This window comes from Natator depressus, chromosome 8, assembly GCF_965152275.1.
Source record: "Natator depressus isolate rNatDep1 chromosome 8, rNatDep2.hap1, whole genome shotgun sequence".
Lineage (NCBI taxonomy): Eukaryota > Metazoa > Chordata > Testudines > Cheloniidae > Natator > Natator depressus.
This window is the reverse complement of record NC_134241.1, coordinates 9,384,473-9,406,519: the sequence shown is the minus strand read 5'-3', so window position 1 is coordinate 9,406,519 and position 22,047 is coordinate 9,384,473. Positions and strand designations below refer to the sequence as shown.

Here is a 22,047-nt window from a genome sequence, read left to right as displayed (position 1 = left end):
AGCATGACCTTCTTAAACCCATACTGGCTCAGTCATGAAGCAGCTGAGGAGAGAGTAGCAAAACCGTAACAGCACGTGGCTTTAGTAGCTTTTCATTTGTTGTGCCTGTGAATATTTACTTTTGTTGCTTCAATGCAGATTGCATTAAAAGCAGACAGTTTTAAGGAAGGGATAAGACAATTTTATCTGCAATCTCTCAGACAAATCCATCCACGATGGAAGCTCTATTGAAGTCAGTGAAATTACATACAGGATGACTTTTATCCTAAATTTCTATTCTAAAAAACAGCAGTTAGCACAGGAGAGTGTTGACAGCGAAAGTGTTTAATACAGGTACATTTGCTGGATGTTTTTTTAAAGGAAAATCTAATCAAAAACATTGAGCATGCAACTTGAATATTGAGTGCAGGAGCTATCAAAGCATTCTGTGAACCAGTCCTCCTATTGTTAAGCACAACTGTTCACACCAGCTAAGCCAGAAGTGCATGTATATATTTAAAATAGGCTTCAGGGAAGTAGAATTTTTTTTTTTTTTTTTTTTAATTCCAGTCAGTAAGAAATCATATTTCAAATTATTTGCTCCTATTGGATTTGTGGCTTCACTGTTGGTTTACTGGTAGCAGATATTCTAGAAAATATTGGTTTGTGCTAAGTGAGAAGGGTGATTATTGTAAATTAATGCATGGTCTTTCATTAAATATAAAGATATTCTTAAATTTTCATTTTTTTTAATACTTTCTTTACACACTGATTCAGAGACAGCTATAACTTTCTTCAGCTGCTTGTTCTGAAAAATTGAACTCTTGGGAGACTTATCCCAGAACGACTCACATTAGATTGATTTTAAAAGTCAGCTTTAAATTATTTACATTTTTAAAGCAGAAAATGTTTTACAGTGGCTGATATGGCACCAGCTAACAAAGCTGTGGACATGTTTTTCCTTCCTTTGTCAGAACCCATCATGTCTGACAAACCAGATTTTGCAGAAAGTGAAATGCAAAGAGAGTGAGTGCATCTGAGGTTGATTGGACACAAGGCAACCAGCAGACGGTGTATTCCACTTAATATACCAAATGAATACTAATTAGGGGATTAATGGCCCAAATCCCTTTCTGGTATAACTCGAGGGGAGTTACACCAGGGATTAAGTTGGCCCTCTGACTACACAAGACATTAACTGATTTTATGTTTTGTCTGCACTTACATGTCGCTCTCCGCACTGTGAGACTGTTCCTGCCCTTATTGAAGAGAAGGGAAACATTCTTTGCCCTCTCCTGGCTACTGTGTGTCAGACTTGCTCAAGTGTAATTCTCTCTCTTGCTGTAGATGGGAGAAGCCTAGATTGCAGGGGAGACCTACCTCCACCCTCAGCTAACCAGGACTCTTCTTTAGCTCAGCAGCAGTGCCCTGTGTGGCTTTTTTGCCCACCCCACAGAGCAGAATTCAGCGAGCCCTCTCCCTGCATGTACGTAGTTGCTTGTAAACGTGGTTTGTATATATCTGAACTGTTACAATGACAGCCATGGTGCGCTCCAGGAGCACCTTGGTGAGTGGTTCTCTTTAGAGGAGGATGGCTGGGGAGAAAAGTAACCCACGTCTCGTCTTCTGCAGAAAGTGTCCTGGCCTCCACCTAACAGCATCCAGAGACGCTATGGTGGAGCCAGACTTCCTTTTAACAGATCATCTGAATGGCAGCACTTCCCCTACCACCAAAAGCCTTCTGCCTGGATATACAGCCAAGTCCTGGCTTGAGACAGGGACCTCCTGACGTGCTGGCGCCAGGGCCGGCTCTAGGCACCAGCAAAACAAGCAGGTGTTTGGGGGGGCACATTTCTAGGGGCGGCATTCCGGCGCCGGCCATGCCGCCCCTAGAAATGTGCCCCCGCCACCCCAGCTCGCCTCCGCTCCGCCTCCGCCTGGTCCCCTGAGCGCGCTGCCGCCGCGACACTTCTCCCCTCTCCCTCCCAGGCTTGCCATGCGCCAAACAGCTGTTTGGCGCAGCAACCCTGGGAGGGAGGGAGGAGAAGCCTAGTGGCAGTGCACTCGGGGGAGGCAGCGGTGGTGGAGCAGAGGTGAGCTGGGACGGGGAGCGGTTCCTCTACCCCCCCCCCCCGTTACTTCCTGCGCTCCCCCCCACCCTCGCTCACCTCCGCTCCGCCGGCTCCCCTGAATGTGCTGCCTCTCCCTCGCCTGAGAGGCGAGGGGGAGAAGCGGAGGTGCAGCGTGGTCAGGGGAGCAGGTGGGACAGAGGTGAGCTAGGGCCGGGGGGAGCTGCAGGAAGCAATTGGGGGGGGAATGGGGCACGCCCGGGGAGGAGGCGGGGGAGGGAGGGCACACACACAAAAAGCATGGGCAGCCAAAAATTTTTTTGCTTGGGGCGGAAAAAACCCTAGAGCCGGCCCTGGCAGGCGCAGTAGTGCTAGCCACCACATCAGGGTTAATCCCACCAGCCAAGCATTGTCTGGAATCCTGGCCTCATCTCTCCACTGCACTTGTGGTTCAGTTGCAAGAGGAAGGATGGTTTGTATACTGCACCCTCCATTCTCAGAGGCACTGCTTTGTGGCAGTATGGGGGATCTGGGGAGGAGATTTAGGGGTAGGGAGGAATGCCCAGTGGGTCTGTGACTGCAGAACTGCATGGCAGAGGGTGGCAGTGTCTGGCCTCCTATAACAGTGGTTGCCCCTGCCTAATGAGAGGATTCATTCCCCTCCAAGCCGACACAGCGATCCCCTGTTCAAAGCAACAGGCATACTGGTCCACAAGCCTGTATAAAGAAATAACATGAGCTCTATGGGAATGGAAAGGACTCAACTTCATCATATCAGAAGAAAAGGCACAGATATCCCCTCTCGACGAGTGTCTGTACAAATCTGCATTTTGCAATCTGATCAAAACAGTACCTTATTGACACTTGGTTTTGTTCTCAAATCTGGCAGCTATTGAACAGAAAAGCAAAGTAAGCACATCCTGAACGTAAAACTGAAAAGATGACAGGCTTCTCATTCAGGGAGGGGTTGCTCCCGTTCTGTTTTCAGTTCACTGTTAGGCGCCTGTTTAATTGTTTAAACAAATGTTTGGTTTTTGGTCTTGGGGGGGGGGGAGGAGTTTTAATTAAATATTCTGAAACCGATGAACTCTTGCTTTTACAGAGTCCTAGAAGAACTGTGACTCAAAGTCCCGTATGAGCCTTCTTACTTGCAAAAAGTGTCCATTTCCGTGTCGAAGAGAAAATATCGGTCTTTGAAACTTACCAACACAATAGGTTTACAACTCTGAAATCCTTCCGAGTATTATTCATCATTTGCTTTAAACTAGCATCTGCAGGCCTCAGCCAGGTTGGAACCACACGGTGGTAGATGCCGTGTAGACCTACGACACTCTGTGCTCTGAAGAGCTTACTGTCTGTAGCAGCTGAGTGAAATTCCAGCTGCAGGCTGTAGTCACAGTACACTGAAGTCTGACACAAAACCAAGCCCCAACCCCAACCTCCCCAGCATTTCCGCCATCGTGGTGCCTGCTTGCACAGCTCTTCCCCTGCCTGTGCAGAAGGGAAGGAATGCCAACCATGTGGCAGTTTAATCCCCATCAAAACCCCTTAGGCGCTGCAGGGTTTGAGGCAGGGCTGAAGAGAACTACTCCCTGGTACCATCCCTTGTACTGCAGCATGGAATTCAGGGAGGGAGTCAACATGGCTTAACTCCTTCTGGGATTGCATTCCTCCCCTGGTTGAGGAGGGAGCAGTGCCTAGGAGCTTCCCATGCAGACAACTCTGCAGATGTGGTGTTGCCTTTACACAGAGATCCCCTGGAGGAAGAGCTGGGAGGCCTTGTTCTTTTCCCACTCAAGCGCTCCCACCTCTCCTTCTCCCCATGGAAGCCACTGGGCAGTAACTACAGAAGTTAAATCTTGCTGCCTCAATGGAAGGTCAGTCTGACCTAAGATATTTTGGGAGGAATTGTTCTTCTCTAATTCTGCATTGTTGCTATACCACTCGCTGCATCACTGAGAACAAGCATACCCATTGGCCCATGGATGGGTTACTGAAGTGGATACTGGGCCAAGTTCTGGTCTCATTTACACTGGTGCTGTGACTTCTTTGCAGTTACTTGAAATATATACCCATTCAACAACAGCATACAATCTGCCCAATATTTGGAAAGCCTGGATAAAGTTACTGAGTGGGGGGTGTTTGGCCCATTATATTTAACTACAACGCTACAATTTCATTTCAGTGGCTCTAAAATAAGTCAGCTCCAAGAATTACATTCTTTGCCAATAAGTTTCCATTAGAGCCATGTCACAGATTATCTCCAGTGACAGCAGAAAACCAACCAATGCACTGTCTAAGGGGAGTATGGTGCTCTCTGTCTTACAATACAGAGGTCCAGGGATCTCAGTTATACCAATCTAACTCCACTGACTTTCATGGAGTTATTCCAGCTTAACTACTGTAACGGAGCAGAATGTAGTCCACTATTGTCAGTAGCACTGAGATTTTATCATGAGCCATACATTGCTATTATAATCAAAAATCACATACACCCTCCTCTGAAGACCACATTCCCCATAGACACTTGCCTTTGGAGTTGTTTCCATCTTAGCTAGAGTTTAGGATAAGCAACTATTCAAAGCAGAGGTGGGAAACTCAGGAGATCAAGAAGTGAAGCAGAGGCTATATTCGAAAAGGATAAGGCAAAAAGAGTCACTACTTCATTCCTGGTTAACAAATCACAAATACCTTACTTTAAACATCCACTAGATGCTCTATATGAGGATTCCTCAGTGTGACATTAAGTTTTTCTACTAGTAAGAGAAGCAACGGCTCCCAGAAACAAACAAATTCCACTCAGTCAGATAAGCCATTATGGCTTGCTGGAATTGCTTAGGCAGCATATGACAGTCCATCTAGTGGGAGGCAGGAGGGAAGTTAACTCGGGACTTTTATACATGGGGAAAGTGACTGGCATAGCTATGTCTGTCAGTGTTCCATTGGGAAACAGAGTAATTCTACTGTATAAGAGTGATTTGTATTCCAGAACAGGATATCCACGTGGTGAACTATACCAGTATAGTTCTATGTCTCTAAAAGCCATGCCAGTCAATTCCCAAGCCCTGGGACTGAGTTTTATTTCAGTTGACAAGTCTTGCATTCTCTTGGCAGCCTGGAGATTGTATCCGGAGCTTTAGAAGTATTTGTACTCTTCAAATTAAGTTGTGATCACAAAAAAATTCCTCAGTAGCTATTCTCTAAACATTGCAGGAAAACATCCTTCCCCGTTCCTCTGGGGAAGCCCACATTCTAGGCTACGGGTTTGGCCACTTTGCTTTAATAGATGTACTTAAGTATATTTGTGGTGGTGGGGGGGGGAATCGTGTGTCCAAAATAGGAAAGTGAGGAGGATTTTTTGTCTCTGTGAATTTTGTGCTCACAAAGCAAAGGATTAGTATTACTGACTAGGGCCAGGCAGAATTCAGGGAGGCTCCATGCAAGAGCTTCACAGCACAGCCCTCCTCACTCCGGAGCTGGAAGATCTTCCTGTTCTAATACTGGGGCCCATCTGCACAGCTTTGCTCATGAGCCTCAGACAAGAGCTACCATGGTCTGTGGGCTCAATCTGGCTTCCATTGAAGCCAGGGGAGTTTTGCCATTGACTTCAGGGAGAATCAGGCTCAGGAACCAGAGGTCAAATCCTGCTCACCTGACTCAGACAAGTATCCCCACTGAAGTGAAAGAACTACATCAGGGAGTTAAAGATCAGCCCCAAATCCTTGGGTCTCTCTGGAGCAGACACCAAGTTTTGCTGAATTGTGGCAGTTTTGCAATATGGACAAATCTTGCGTTGAGTTTCACCTTATTGGCACTAGAGTGAGAAGTAGCATAAGTCAAGGCAGATGGCAGGGAGTTCCCCCTTCCATTAGGGTCTATGGGAGCAGGAGCCTATGAAGCCTTGCCTCCAGAGGTGAGAGGAAAATGTACTAACTCACTATAACATCCAAGCCCTCTGGATTTTGGGCCCAATGCTGCTGCCATTGCAATCAGTGGGAGCTTCACCACTCACATCAACAAAAGCAGAATTAGGCTCCTACTATATTGCTGCTAATAGAGCAGTATAGGGAAGAGTTTACATTGACTGGGGCGGGGACTTGCTTTCCCTCATGGCCTCCGCATTGGTTTGTTAGCTTCCTGCCATGCAGGAATCTATTGCTTCACACAACTCTTTCCTTTAATCCCTGAAATGCAGCTCTATAAATCCTAACCCCATGACTTCTTTCCCCCCACCTAAGAGTCTCTGCCAGTTTTGAAGACACTGATTCTGCAAGGGGTCCTTTCTGCTGCTGGATGAAATCCCTCCAGTCCCATAACCAGATCAGGAGATTTGGCTAATATGAATTTATGAACGCCAGGGACAGATATAGGTCTAATTTTCCCATAATTCTTTTCATCCTATTATTCTTCAAATAGTTTTATCAGTCAGTCACAGGAAGGTTGGATTTTGACACACTGGGTTACCACTCAGAGAAAGCTGGGACTGCTAGCTAGAGAGTTTCTGGCCATGATCTATCTATTTAAGCTTTAGGCTTTTATTCCCCTTGAAGAAAAGTGGGTTCTGACCATTCCATTAGCAAAATACTAGCTTGCACTTAATGTTACAGTAAAAAGATGAGCTGCACCAAGCAAACACCATGTCACTGTGCTCACAGGCTAGTAACCCTCATTTGTTTTTGCCCATTTCTGACTTCATCACCCTCTGAAAGCACCCTGCACCTCACAGGATAAGGACCCATATCACCAGGCTTCAGAGTCACTTCAGAAATTAAGGCCCTCCCCAGCACTTGAATTCCAGTTAGACAGTTTGCCTGCCCCTTAGACTGGCCCTGTAGCTATCAGGGTGACCACCCTGGATACTAGCTTCCTGGGACACCAGATCAACAGCTAGGGGGAGGGGGACAGACTAATCAGGGTTTGTTTTTTTGTCCCCTTAGCCATTCAGGGGGTACCACAAATATTTTCTACCACAGCCAACAAACCCTCTATTTAGCTAGGGATAGTTCTAGCACTAAACTCTATGAGCTAGAATGAAACTAATATAAAAGTTTCCAACATTACTAATACCCCTTCATTATTTAGCTCAACCTCTTACTACAATCTATGTAGCAACAAGTTACCTTCCAGCCCTCCAAAGCAGGTGGAGTTCCCACACTACTCCTGGCAGAAAACACAAACATTATAATCCAAACACAGCTTTGCTAATTGACTGCCAGCACAAAGCCTGCTCCCCCTCTATCTCAGAAAGCTGCTATCCACTCTCATATCCTGGCTGGAGCTAACAGGAGCCACCTGCCAGCATGAGTCAGCTGTAATTACTCTGCATCTTTATGCAGGATGCTAGTGCTTGATCACAGGGTGGCTCAGCACAGGAGCCCTCTGCATTCCTAGGGGGATAATTATAAATCGAGAAGTTATGCAGTTTCACACAGCTCATTAAACAGCTGCATTGTAGTACAGTAATTAGAGCTGGGCACAAGCCACACCTTCAGATACAGAACCAAACTTTCTCACATACCAAATGTGGTGAAGCATTAGGTTGGCGGGATAGCAAGTGTGAACAATCGGGATGGGGATTGGGGGATAATAGGCACCTATATAAACAAAGCCCTGAATATCAGACTGTCCCTATAAAATAGGGACATCTGGTCACCCTATGAGGCATGTACTTTAAAAAAAAATCGCAGAGTTGACAACATTGTATCCATTATGCAGTTCCCGTTGCTCCCAAGACATGGGAGATCTTCCCCCGTGAAAAGAAAAGGGAGGCATGTGAGGGAGAGCCAGGCAGAGCTGAGGGAATGGCCGAAGGAGCAAGCAGGGCCCGAGGAAAAGAGGCATCTAATAGAGAAGGTTAGCAGGATCAAGTATCTAAGCTGCAGTGCAGCAGCTACATGGGAACATCAAAGGCACCAGGGGAGCTCAGACAAAAGAGCTGGGTGTGAGCTGGGAGTGGGACTCAGAAGGAAATGCACAAGGCAGCAGACAGTCCAGAGAAAAGCAAGTGTGGAGCTGGTGGCTCTGGCCAGCTCTCAGTTTGTTTGGAGGTTAAATTGGAGCAAACAATGCTCCTTTAAAAAGCACTGACTCCTGCCAAGCCCGAGGGAGCCTCCTACGCAGCACACGCCCCTGCTTAGACAAAATAAACCATGTTCTTGAGGGACGCTGTGGTATACAAAGCAGACAGGACTCTGGCAACTCCACTTGCTTGCAGCCAGCTAGACGGCAAGCCTCTGTGACTCGTGCCACCAACCTAGCCTCCCTATTTAGTACTCAGATGTGTCCCCACAGTGAAACCACCTCTAGATGTAACGTAAAGTATAACCACAGCAGTAAAGGCCCGATTCAAAGCACGTTGAAGTCAGTGATGTGTGTGGGGGGAGACTGTGTCTCAATGAGCTTTGGCTCAGGCCCTAAGTATAGTGCAAAGAGACAGTAGAGTCACCTGTTTGTTTTTATTTATTCAATATGTATCTGCATTGCAAAACCCTGTTCCCTCATTCCCTTCTCACCTGCGTGTATCAGGGAACTTTTAAAATAAAATTAGAGCTGAGCCTCTCATGTATTCACAGGACTCCAGTAGTTGGAGCTTTAAGAAAACCATCAAATATCATGAGATTTGTGAGACTTGGTGACACTGTGCTGTGTGTAGATATTCTAGCCTGTGGATGGCAGTGAAATCCTTCAGGCAAAACCCTGCCCTGCATTGCATGGCTACAATAGTGCAGCGAAGGCCTGGGAGAGACATTTCCCTTCCAGACTCAAGTCATCCAGTGCGGCTTCCAAATGCTTTGGGGGAGGGTGTAGCAAATGGAGCCCCAGGCACAGCCCTGCCTCCCTCAAAGGGGCTTGTTCTGCTGGTGTGCTCAGGCCCCTGGCCGCACCCTCCCTTGACAGCAAGCTCTGAAGGGAGCACACAGGAACAATGGAAGCAAGAGAGCACATTGGCTCAGTGCCGGCTGGATGGCACAAGGACATGCTGCCTGCCAGGTCCAGCTCCTCCCCACCCCACAGCTCAATAAGATAAAGCCTGGGCTTTGCCCTTCAGCTGAACTAGTCACATCTGCCCTTTGCATGCATTTCGGTTTTGTTTAGGTCATAAGAATTTACTGATCTAATCAGGCAAGACAACTGTGTATCTATAAAGCCTATTTGTGCACCTGCAGCACCAGCCCAGAGAGGCCCACTCAGACGTGAAAGCAGCGTGCAGCACATCCGTGGGCATCCCCAGCTGAGGCAGGAGGGATGGAGGAAGCCCAGCTGCACTTTGGAAACTCTGGCTCTTCTCTCCAGGGGCAGGAATTAGCAGGGAGCTGCCCCTTCCACTCTCCCTTCTCCTCCTTCCTTCTCTTCCAGCCGAGAGGGAAACCTTTGCCATGGTCCCTCAGCAAAGCGAGCACCCAGCATTTCCAGTGTCCGAAGGTGGGAAAACTGTTATTTAACTCTGTTGAGAGACTCCGCATACGTGAGAAAGAGGCAGCAAATGACAAAAACATATCGTTCTCTCCATTCAGGAGGTCTCTATGGCAGGTTCAGGGCGTCACTCTGCCAAGGCCAGGGACTCCTCCAGAGCTAGGCTACTGCTTCATTTCGGCCCTAGCTCCTGGCCAGATTTTGCACGGGACAGGACCCTTCAGGGGGCTGTCCCCCTTTAGAACAAAGGGTGCAGGTAACCCTTACCATCTGATACCTTCCTTTCCTCTCCTCAACCGCTGACCGTACTACCTATTTGCACTCATGTTCCCAGACTAGTGCTCAGGTAGTCCTGGATTGGGGTGGCGAGGAATGGAACATGCCGAAGAGGAAGCCAGATCTCATTCTTTCACACGGGCACAAATCTGATGTCACTGAACTGACTTCCACAATTACTCCAGATTTACACCAGGGTAACTGATGTTCAGTTTGCACCCAGTGCCTGGCCTTGGTGAGTTTCTCCAGCCTACTTCCTGGTGGCGTAGTGAAAGGATGGATTCATTCTGCAGCTGGCTTTAAATGGGAAAGCAGACCATTTCCCTGGAGGAAAGTGTACACAGGCTGTAGGTGAGCAGGGCGTTGTTGTGAGTGCACTGAGAGCTGCCTTGTAAACATAGGCATGCCCAAACCTCACTCCCATGGTGTAAGCCTCCAAGATATTCATCAGACATTTTTGCAGAAGGGTGTGGACCACATATGTCTTGGCTTTAAACAAAGCCTCAAGAAGGGAGCTTTTTTTTTTTTTTTTTTTTTTTTGGCCGGCATATGGATCTTTATTTTAAGGCACCCAACTGAAAATCGCCATTGCTTCGTTCCAAAGCACATTCCACACCATTTTATTGTCCCAAGGGTTCTTTTTTAACAGCCCAGTCACCATGCCTAGTGCTTGGATCCCAATTTGACTTTTACAGCTTTTTTTTTTTTTGTAGTGTGCTTTAAAAATACCTAACTACTTTGAAATGTCAGAACACAAGGCTCAGCTTTATTTGCCAGCATGCGGTTGCTCTAATGTTCACAATGGGTAATTGGAGTCTGAATTGGCCCCAATTTGAAATACAGTGTGATTATTAGCTCCATACTGTGCTGACCCAGCTTTAGTCATGTTATTTTACACCTGTATAGAAGGGGGAATACAGCCGTAACTTCCTCCAGTGCCTGGTTTGGTAAACTTAAGGTTTTAAAGCACTCAGCAAAGCAAGGCCCTGGAGGAAAGAAGTGTGTTTTAACCTCTAATAGCATGTTATACAATGCACTGATATCTATGAGATGGATCCTACATCCATATTAAAATACTAGTCCAGATTCTGATCTCCATAACATGAATGTAAATCCAGTGACTGATTACGGCGTGCAAGTGAGCTCAGAATCAACACACCAATCTTGATGTATATTGACGAGACAAGTTTTTACAAAAGAGAGCACTATACTAAATTCAAAGGAATGATTTCTTTCTTAGTTCAATAGGGACAGTATTAAAACAACTACTGCAGGTCTGCAAATCCAATGATACTCTCAGCCACATACAGCAGGAAAAACCCTGGCCCCATTGAAATCAATGGGAATTTTGCCACTGGTTTCCATGGGGCCAGGATGTCCCCCACTATCCTTGCTGTGCACCTGGAATTCCCACTGCCATCCATGCTGTTTCTGTGGCCTCTATGCTGTTTCTGTTTCTGTGGCCTCTATATAGTCTTTACCTTAAAGACATTCAGCTTGTATATGATAAATTGTTAGTACCCACAGAAGACTGAAATCTCGCTAACACAGTTAAGTGGCCCCATCATCATAATGCCTGGGCACCTTATTAGCGTCTCATGCCGTCAGCCTCCCCACAGGGCAGTGCTACTATCCTAATTGACCAGATGGAGTACTGAGGTACAGAGAGGCTAAGGGATTAACCCAAAGTCACACAGGAAGCACATGGCAGACCAGGGAATTGAACTGAGCACTCAGAGGTCCTAGACTACTGCCCTAACCATGGCCCAGCCCTCCTCTCTAAAGATTCATCTGCTGATTGAAGGGGAAAAGGGGTCTAGCATTTATAACACTGAACAGAGAGCAAGTACTCCTGGTTTTCCCAGTGACCCACTGTGTGACATAGGGCAAATCACTTGGGGCCTGATTTTCAGAGGTGCTAAACACCTAGAGCACCCATTGACTTCAGCTGGAATTGTGGGTGCTCAGTGCCTCTGAAAATCAGGCCCTTATCCTTTGTGCCTCAGTTTACCCATCTGTCAGATACATATAATACCACCAACCTCAAGGGGATGAGAGGCTTAGGGCCTGATCCTCCTTCTGCTGAAGTCAATGGCAAAACTTCCATTGGCTTCAGTGGTCCTGAGTCCAGCTTTAATAAATGGAAAAAGCACTGTAGGACCCTCGAAAGGTTTTATGCTACAGAACAGCCATGCATTCTCATGGCAGATATACCTTGGCCATTATTAGCTTTTGTTAAGGCACTTTAAAAACAAAAGGCAGAAATGTAAGCAACTTCTAAGTAGTTTGTATTCACTTATCTGTGAGGGGCAGTGTGGCCTACTAGCTAGCATACTGCCCTAGGAGTCCTGGCTTCTGTCCCCAACTTAGCCTGTTGGGTGACCTTAAGCACGTCAGTTTTCCCATATATAAAATTAGCATAATGATACTTCCTTTGTAAAGGGCTTTGAGATCTCCTGATGGAGAGTGCTACATAAGAGCTAGATATTATCATCACTGAACCCTGCTCTCAAAGAAGTTAATATCCAAACTCTTGTTAACTCCAGGGTGAACAAGCTCTGGTCCTTACTGATCACAATTCATATTAAACAAGCACATGAATCTGTCATCTGCTGGCCTCACAGAGTTTATATACAGACAAGCATAGTTTATCTTTAAAAGAAATCCTAAAATGCAGGTGCTTCTCCCTTCGAAGAATGCAGCCACGTCAACCATACAGCAACTGCATGTGCTTCACTGTTTAGGTAGCCTGAAAATATAGAGAGAGGAAAGTCAGAGAAACCAACAAGATAGCACACTTCAGAAAAGACTATGCAATCAGAGCAGAAGGATATTTTGGCAGGTTAGACCATAAAACAGCTTGTTTTATTTCTCCCTCTATTTTCAACTCCTGCAAAGTAACTCTGTACCTGGAATATTGTATTCTTCCTCTAGATGGTGCTTTGCTACCAAAAAAATATTACCAAGGAACCACATTCTCAAGTTCTTTCCTGGAACAGAGTAGGCAAATATATGAAGTCAATACAGTTCATCTTTGGGAGCAGAACATTGCCATTCGCTCTGATCAACAGCCAGCCTTATAATTAAAAAACAAAACAATCTAACTGGAAAGCATCTCTTTTCATAAAATCTCTGGGGGGTTCACAACATTTCTATCCTTTCTGAAAATTAACGCTCTTATAAAAAGTTGCATGCCGTGTTGGTGTAGTCGTGTTGGCACCAGGATATTAGAGAGACATATTAAATACAGACATCTAGAGATATTAGAGAGACTCACCCACCATATAAAAAGTTGTGATTTCACAGAACTATCAAGGGGAACAAGTAGCTCTTGCAGCTTCACGCAGAAGTGTCCCCTCCAAAACTGTTGCATTTTGGTCTCTAGAAGTTAAGGTTAACACTTGTGACCTCAGGGTCGGGAGTTGTTAACACAGGAAATTTACTTTAGAAGTCCCCCCTTGGAAGAAATCCAGCATGCAGGAAGTCCCAGGAATTTCCCGTTCAAAGAGGGTGCTGACAAGAGGTGAGCTGACATGCATCATCTAACCACAGTTTTCTTACCATTTTTAAAGCTAAAACACCAGATACAGAGAATTGGTCACCAGTGGCCATATCACCTGACTTCGAAGAGCTTACAAAAGGATCTCACAAAACTAGTGACTGGGCAACAAAATGGCAGATGAAATTCAATGTTGATAAATGCAAAATAACATACACTGGAAAACATAATCCCAACTATACATATAAAATCATGGGGTCTAAACTAGCTGTTACCACTGAAGAAAGAGATCTTGGTGTCATTGTGGATAGTTCTCTGAAAACATCCACTCAATGTGCAGCGGCAGTCAAAAAAGCGAACAAAATGTTGGGAATCATTAAGAAAGGGATGGATAATAAGACACAAAATATCATAATGCCTCTATATAAATCCGATTGAGGTCTATAAAATCATGACTGGGGTGGAGAAAGTAAATAAGGAAGTGTTATTTACTCCTTCTCATAACACAAGAACCAGGGGTCACCAAATGAAATTAATAGGCAGCAGGTTTAAAACAAACAAAAGGCAGTATTTCTTCACACAACACACAGTCAACCTGTGGAACTCGTAGCCAGAGGATGTTGTGAAGGCCAGGACTATCACGGGGTTCAAAAAAGACTTAATTAAATTAATGGAGGATAGGTCCATCAATGGCTATTAGCCAGGGATGGTTTCCCTAGCCTCTGTTTGCCAGAAGCTGGGAATGGGCAAGAGGGGATGGATCACTATTCTGTTCATTCCCTCTGGGGCACCTGGCATTGGCTACTGTCGGAAGACAGGATACTGGGCTAGATGGACTTTTGGTCTGACTCAGTATGGCCGTTCTTATGTTCTCAGATCTCACAGATATCACAGTCCTCAGAGTATTAAAGAGATACTGCACCAGGTTGATCCACAAACTGCTTAAATATATATTAAAGCGATCACACTTCATTGTTCCGGTTAGGAATGGAAACAGCATCAAACATCTGCAACTGAACAAAGGGCATAGGGAGGTAAGGAGGAGGAAGCTTTGTGATTATTGTTAGGGCAGGTGTCACCAAGTGCCATTGTTACACAAGTTCTTTTTCTTAGTGTGTGTGCAATGCCCAGTCCTTGGAGAATTGTGGTATTGTGGTTAGTTTTATGATGCACATTCTTTCACCGGGAGTTGAGTCCCTAACTGTCCTTTGTGCCTTTGAAAACCTCCTCCTATGTCTCCTGACCCATCTCTGCTTCTCTCTCCACTGGCCAGTTTGCCTCTACGCTACCATGAACTGTGCAATACAGTTACTGTCACTAAAACCCAACCACCTCTGGGGTGGGGAGCAAGACGCCTTTAAACAGCCAACAGCTACAACTTCACAAGCATTCTAGTCAGGGAGTGAGGAATTGCTCATTCCATTGACACTACCAGGGGAATTTTGGGAGGGAGAGTGTAATTACTCCCTCCCACCTCAGACAGGATGCTGGTGCCTCCGTGCTGCAGAACAACACACTAGAACTTTATCAAGGCATTTGAGGCTGCAAGCTAATCTGCTTATTGCTCCCTGGTCTGTTCCTCTGGGGAAGGGGCAGGGAACAAGGAGGGAGGGAAGCAGAAGCTTGGAAGAGGGGGTGGGGCAGGAACATCACCAGAGGAGAACTTCAGTTTTAAGAAGTGTCATGTATGGGGTTGGGGGGCGTCCTTTGTCTGGTCCCGTGTTCACATAGCCTTGGTCCTGCCATTAACAAGGTGCTGGCTAGGCTCCTGTGCGGCTGCCTCTCTGTCTAGGGCCTGTCGATAATGCCCATTAGAGGGTCTGGTATGATCAATGTTTAACGTAACTGAATTCTCACACTAGCTATATCTTATCACAGGCTGCAAATTCCTCCAGCTAGCATTTCCATAGAATGAGTTTTAGAAACATGTACCAGCCTGAGAGATAGCCAGAACAAACAGGGCCTGGCCCATATCATGGCCCGGCTAATCTCAGCATTTCACTGTACTGGAGGGCTAAAGAGGTGGCACTTAAAAAAAAAAATCTTTGGGAGAAAACGTACAGTTCATTGTGAATTGTTTCCCCCTGCCTTTGACTCTGACTGGAAACCAGTTCCCAGAGGTCCAGCAACCTGAGACTGGGGCTGGAAGGCTGGGAAACTGGGCTTTACTTCTGGCTCCACCAATGAGTTGCCATCAGTCTTGGGTAGTTGTAGAGAGACCATCACCTCAGCATCTAGGCTGTGTGACCTTGGGCCAGTCACTAAAGCTCAGCAAAGTGCTTGGCGACCTCTGGATTAAAAGCACTACCTGCCACAGGGCAGAGATGTGTATTTGTACAAGGCTCAGCGCAATGGGACTTGATCCTGATTGCAGCACTTGGATGTAAGACAAGGAGTAGCAATTATGGAGGGGCTGTCATGGGGGGCTGGGAACCTCTGTGCCTTCTGGGGACCTGCAGATGGCCTGCAAAAGCAATGAAGAATCACTCCTGATTAACACATAAGAATAGGGTTGCCAATCCTCGAGGATTGGCTTGGAATCTCCCCGAATTGGCATTGCTCTCCCGGTGACCACTGAAAGCAATCCAGGAGATTTTAATAGGCTATTTTAAGAAAATGACATTACATCATGTTGGGGAAAATAATCTCCTGGAATAGCTTCAGTAAGAGTTGGCAGCCCTACATAAGAAGCATCATAAGAACAGATCCTCAAAGGTATCTGGGTGCCTAGCTCCCTGCCTAAATACCTGAGGAGCTGGGCCATTGGGCCAAAGGCTGGTTTCCACTGCGTGGTACCAAGGGACTCAAATGTATTCTAATCACAATGTCAGTGAGGCGGGGCCAGCTGCAGAAGGGGTGGAGCCAGAGAGCAGCATGCTCCCTAGGGAAATCATGGATATTCACTTGGATTTTTCCTTGGACATTAACACTGTTCTCTGCAGCATTAACTTCCAGCCACAGCTTCTGCTCTCCCAGCTATGCTGCCTGGGGTAGAAGGAGTCTTAGGGCCTCATGAGAAGGGGCTAACGCTCTAAGCATATGTCCTGCAGGGGGCCATGGTGTTGGGGCTGGGATTCCTCAGGCTCACAGTTAGGAAAGTGCACTCTCTTCCCACTCAGGAGACAGTGCCTCAGGCTGTCAGCATGGTGAGCTGCGTGGACGTCTGGAAGGATCCCTCATGCCTCCAACGGGTTTGTGGCTCTGGAAGGGAATGATCTGGCTCACTAATTGGAACCAAAAGAATTCATGCCAAACAGTGAAACCCAGCTGCCTATTGTGGCCTGATTTTCAGAGGTGCTGAGCACCTGTAGCTCCCACTGACCTCAGAACCTCAGAACTTCAGGCCATTTCCAGGTAGGTGCCTAAATATGGAGTTAGGAGCCTCGGTCCAGGTAGATTTCAACACTGCAGCCTAAAAGTGCACATTTCAGTTCTGATGTGAATGTCCCAGTTCACCTTTAGTTAATTCACCCGTATTCCTTATCCAGGCAAAACTCCCACTGACTTCAAGCCCCGTAGCCTGCTCACCTGCCTGGGGAACGAGGCAATTTATGGGAAGCCAAGGCAATGGGAGATTTGGGACCTTTAGTTGGGAAGAGTAGAAAAATGCTCCTGTGTGAAACTGCATGTGCGGGAGGATTTCATCCGGGCCAGGGCTCTCAGCAAGGGACTGTTTTAAAACAACACAAAATGTGGCAGGGAAAGAGCCATCCATGCACCCTGCTTGGGAGAGTTTCTGTATACAAACAAGTATATGGCATTGCACGTAGGGACTCATGCTGGCTTCCCGTGGAGAACAAAGCAGGTGAACACAATAAAATGAAGCCTTCCAGGAAGGGAGGGAATCTTTCTAATCACCCAGGTGGATTTTTATTGTAACGGAGCCAGCAAGGCAGGATTTGACGCTGGGGGTCTGAATGTGTCACTTACTAAGAACAACACAGCCAATGCTGTTCTTATCGAGCTTTCCTACCACCCAGGTGCATGGGCTGGGTTGGTTTTTTGGATACATCGCTGGAAATGCTAGAGACCTGACCACACTAGTGCTTGTAGGCTGCACCCGTGCTGAAACAAAGATATTGGATTTTCTAGTCGGCCTGGAGACACAGCCAGCCAGATTGCTCTGAAGCCATGGTGGTGGTTCCAGGGCTGGCATTGCTTCTGCCACATGTTTCATGGGAGTTCCTCAGGGGCTAATGGCTCCAGTGATCTGGGTCTAGAGACCTGGATTCTACCCCCAGCTGTGTGACTTTCTCCCAGCCTATAGTTTGTCTTGTCTATTCAGTTTGTAAACTCTTCAGGGCAGGGACTGTGCGTCGTTAAGCAATTATCACAAAGGGACTCTTGTCTTGGCTGGGACCTCCACGTGCTACTGCAATATAAATATTAACAGAGCATTAGCCTTCTCCCAGTCTCTAGTGCTGGGTGAATTCTCCACACTGTCCACTATCTGACTAAAACACGTCCAGTTCACCCCACCCCAGAAATTACTGTGCCATCAGCCTCCAGTTAAAATACATGGTCAGCATAATTCAGGACCAACAAGTAGGCTTTTGGAAACATGAGTTAAAAATCCTAATATGAACAGAAACATCTTCATTAATATTTCAGAGAAACAGCCGTGTTAGTCTGTATTTGCAAAAAGAAAAGGAGTACTTGTGGCACCTTAGAGACTAACCAATTTATTTGAGCATAAGCTTTCGTGAGCTACAGCTCACTTCATCGGATGCATCCAATGTAGCTCACGAAAGCTTATGCTCAAATAAATTGGTTAGTATCTAAGGTGCCACAAGTACTCCTTTTCTTATTTCAGAGAAAAACACTATTGTTCCAGTCCATACAGCCCTTTCAGCTGAGCCTGAAGTTACGGTTATCTCCCTGCTAAGAATTATCCTCACTTAGAGATAGGTTCAAGTCACAGCATATGTAGATGGATCCAGATTTCCTACACACTAGAATCCAGAACAAGGCTGTTTTCTACAGCCCATTGTAAAGAGAGGAGCTATCTGCAAACGTCATTGGGATTCAGATTTTGAATACCTCTGATTGCAGGCGTGTTTGGGTCTTGATTTTGGTTCAGGCCCATCTCTTCAAAGACCTCCGCCACCTTCTCCTCCTCTCCCCCATCCCGCTGCACTCCCCTTCCACTCCCTCCATGCATTTTTCCACACTTAATATAGAGTTTGTAAAATTATTGCTCAAAGAGGAAACAAAATTGGGTTAATCTGACAGTTACACCATGCCAGATAATGGCTCCAATTCTCCTTTTTCTTGACTTAACCATAGGGCTCCAAATTCTGCTCTCACACATGTGAAAGCCCAAATGCTCAAGATGCTGATCCAGTACAAGATGCAGAGTTTACTTGCCAGCTGTGACTCAGCAGCTCTGAACCCAGATCCCAACCCAAACACCAGTGCGTCCTCAACAGAAGTGTGTCTATCTCAACGTGGGGACCTCATACAAACAACCCTTTCATGTTTGCACAGGATTCTGCCTATCAGATTTCTGAAATGTGGCCTTTAGTTTCCTGGTGAAAGACAAAAAATTGCAATGAAATGAAAGTTTACAAAATGCACCCATGAAGGAAGGCAGATCTGGGTGACAAAGCACACACTAAAGTCGATAGGGCACACAGGAGTAAGTACAGGCTGCATGTTTAATGAATGTCACAGCTGGAGGGAACGTGTCCATATACTTCATTACATTGATTACCTCCTGTGCCAAGGGCTGTGAAAAGCCCAGACCATGAGTGGATTAACAAACCAAAACAGTAAAAAAAAACCAGAAACACCATCTTAACATTTTATCAGTAACGTCAACAGAATTCAGCTGAAACTCGACAATATCTACCAAACCAGTGTTCTCTGGATCAATTGTTTCCAGTGATACCTGAAACCAACATGAAACTTACTTGGTTTCATTGCAAACTTGAAACTGAGACTCAAGACTGGTTCTCGGAGTCCTGCTGCCCAACATAATGGACGGACGTTTGCCAGTTTATCAACCCACAATCACCCAAACAACATTAGACACTGAACATTTGGCTGCACCCAATCGGTTGCTTGTTGCTGTATGCGCTGCTCAGACTGGGCATGTCAAAAGGTTCAGCCAACCTCTTCAAGTGAAAATGGGTTTTGATGTATAACAAGGGGAAAGTAACCGAGTTTTGCTTTGAGAGACAAAGTGGGTGAGGTAGTACCTTTTATTGGACCACCTTGTCTCTCTAATATCCTGGTACCAAGACAGCTACAACAATACTTCATTCGACTTTTGCTTTGAGATTTTAGGTTTATCTGAAGCGAAAACTCAAAGCAGATTTCTGGGTGATGCTAAAACCAGGCAGATCAAAATCCACGAAACAGTCCCTGCAAAGCAAAATGGTCAGTGTTCACACAGGTGTTAGTGAACTTCACCCATGCATGAGACCTTGGGATTTAGTGATTAGAGCACTAAGCTTAGTTTCAAAATACCTCTGTCCAGTGGAGCTATGCCACTGATTCATTGTGTGACCTTCTGCAAGTCATTCCACTGCTCCCTGCCTTGGTTTCCCCACCTGTAAAATGGAAATAATTCTAGTTACCCTCCTTTGCTTTAAGATCCATAGATGAAAAGCTTGAAAAGTGCAAAGTATTATTGTTACTATAAATATCTGGGGAAATCTCGCTTTACTTAACATGCCTGGCATGTGAATCGAGCTCTGTTCACTTTTACAATGGAGGTAGGGTGGGGGGAGAGTTCTACAAAAATGTGAATATTTCAGTTCTACCCATTTATGGCTTCATAGTCTTATTCTTGCCCTGAACGGCTTGTGATCACACACTGGGGCAGGTTCTGCTTTCAGCTATGCTGCTGTAAATGGAGAATAATTAATTGGCGCTGGCAGGCTTGTAAGAACATGTTCTCTTGTTTGTCAACAACCAGCACAGCTGATAAAAAGTTACAGGGAATTAAGATCCATGTGTTTTTAAGAGTAGATAGTATTATTAATATCCCAGGCAGGCAAGGAAATGTGTGGTTTGAATGCAGGATTTTTAACCTGACAAAGACCCTGCAAACAACACAATCTCCCCCAGAAGAGTGCCACACCCCTAAAAGCTATTTTTCTATCACATGGTTAGGAGGATCAAGTATGAACTGAGTTAACTGATGCTCCAAAATCTTTGAGTTGCACAATCTCTCAGATAATGAACACTAACATGCCTGCATAGATAGCTGCACTAAAACCAAGAAAAGGCAGCTGTATATAAAAATGCATCATATAATCCAAGCTATTATACCTGGGTTTAAATGACTGAGCTTCTCTAAATACACTGGCAACACTTTAGTCTTAATACATTGTCCTTTTGTAGCTCTGTACAAGGAAGATGTCATTTCAGAATGTTAATAGTTAAGATGCTGACTCAGGCCCAGTTTTGTCATCCCCACACACGTACACTAGGGCTGTGAACGCTCTGTGCTCATGAAGAGGTATTTTTATTTTGCATTCATTACGTTCTGACCAACCTACAGTTTTAATCCTCAAATTGCAAAATTGTTGTTTGCAGCTTTGCTACACTGGCTCCAGGTCTCCCTTACACATAATCTAGGGTGATAAGTTTCTTCTGTTGCTTGCTAATAAACCTGGCACCAAGCGGTAGAAATGAGCTTTTCCTTCTGCTTTCCAAAGGAGCAGAGAGCTGACCCATATGTGTATTTGTGGGTGCGTGACACTTACAGACACAGTGAGATGGAATTGGGTATATTTTTGCTAAGCGTTTCATAGATATAAGTCAGCCTAACTAATCCATTGCAATTCTATGGTACCTTTCTTTTGAAGACCACCAAGCACTTGGCACATATTTAGTTATTAACCCAACAAATGTCTGAGAGGTAGCTAATCATCATAATCTCCATTTTATACAGGAAGAGTGAGAGGCTAAATCACTTGCCCATAGATACACAGTAATTCAGTGACAGACCCAGGAATAGAACCCCAGAGTACCTATTAACATTATTATTAATAATATTGCCCATACCTATATCCAGGACCGGATCCTTGGGAGTGATTCTCCTCTCCCAAATATTGGTTGTATACTGGTGTAACTCCTTTAACGTCAGTGAATTACTCCCCACTTACACCCATGTATGTGAGAAGAAACTCACATGTGCTGATGGATACCTGTGAGGCTCACACATCTGAAGCCAGTACGTGATCATGCTTTTGCTGTGGTGAACCTTACTGTGCAGAACTTGCTTCCCCCTGAAAACTGTCCTCACTATTAAAAAGAAAAGTGTCTCGCATATGGGGATATAGGCAAGGAGCAAACCTCTTGCAGACTTTTTGCACAGGGCTCTCAGGCTACAGCAATGTAAATTAGTAAGATTTCCAAACATCCTGGAGGGATGAAATCCCATTTTTGCAGCATCTGGTTGCCCTTTGGAACACAAACTCTTTAATTGATGAAAGTGTGTGGAGGGTAGGGGGAGTCTGCCTTTAAATAAATCCCTTCAAATCCGGGAGATCCAGCCCCAACAGATCTTTATAAAACTGTCACTGAATACTTCAGGAAATTCTCATAACAAGGAGCACTAAGATAGTGGGGGAACTGTAGAAATGTGGCAGTTTGTTATTTGAGAGGAGACAGGGAAGTGAGCCTCTGTGCAGAGGCAAAGTATCATGAAGAAGGCAAGTGGACCTTAGCTAGAGAGAGACAGCGAGAAATGAATGCTGGTGTGCTTAATAGAATTAAAGGTTGCCCATTGTTAGGGAAGTTTACTCTCCTTGAGAATCATCACAGGCTCTGGGTGACAACTGCTCCTTGTCTTTTGAA

The 22,047-nt window shown here is 45.6% G+C and overlaps 1 long non-coding RNA gene across 1 annotated transcript in view; it reads right to left on the bottom strand.

The window, feature by feature from the left end:
• Window positions 1-12,197: 12,197 nt before the first annotated feature.
• LOC141991930 (uncharacterized) overlaps window positions 12,198-22,047 on the bottom strand; it is a 28,640-nt gene continuing 18,790 nt past the window's right edge. The window contains exons 3-5 of the long non-coding RNA XR_012640496.1: window positions 19,708-19,790; window positions 12,647-12,727; window positions 12,198-12,486 (exon numbers count right to left, since the gene is read on the bottom strand). This is a non-coding gene — a long non-coding RNA (uncharacterized LOC141991930). The remainder of the gene's footprint in view (window positions 12,487-12,646; window positions 12,728-19,707; window positions 19,791-22,047) is intronic.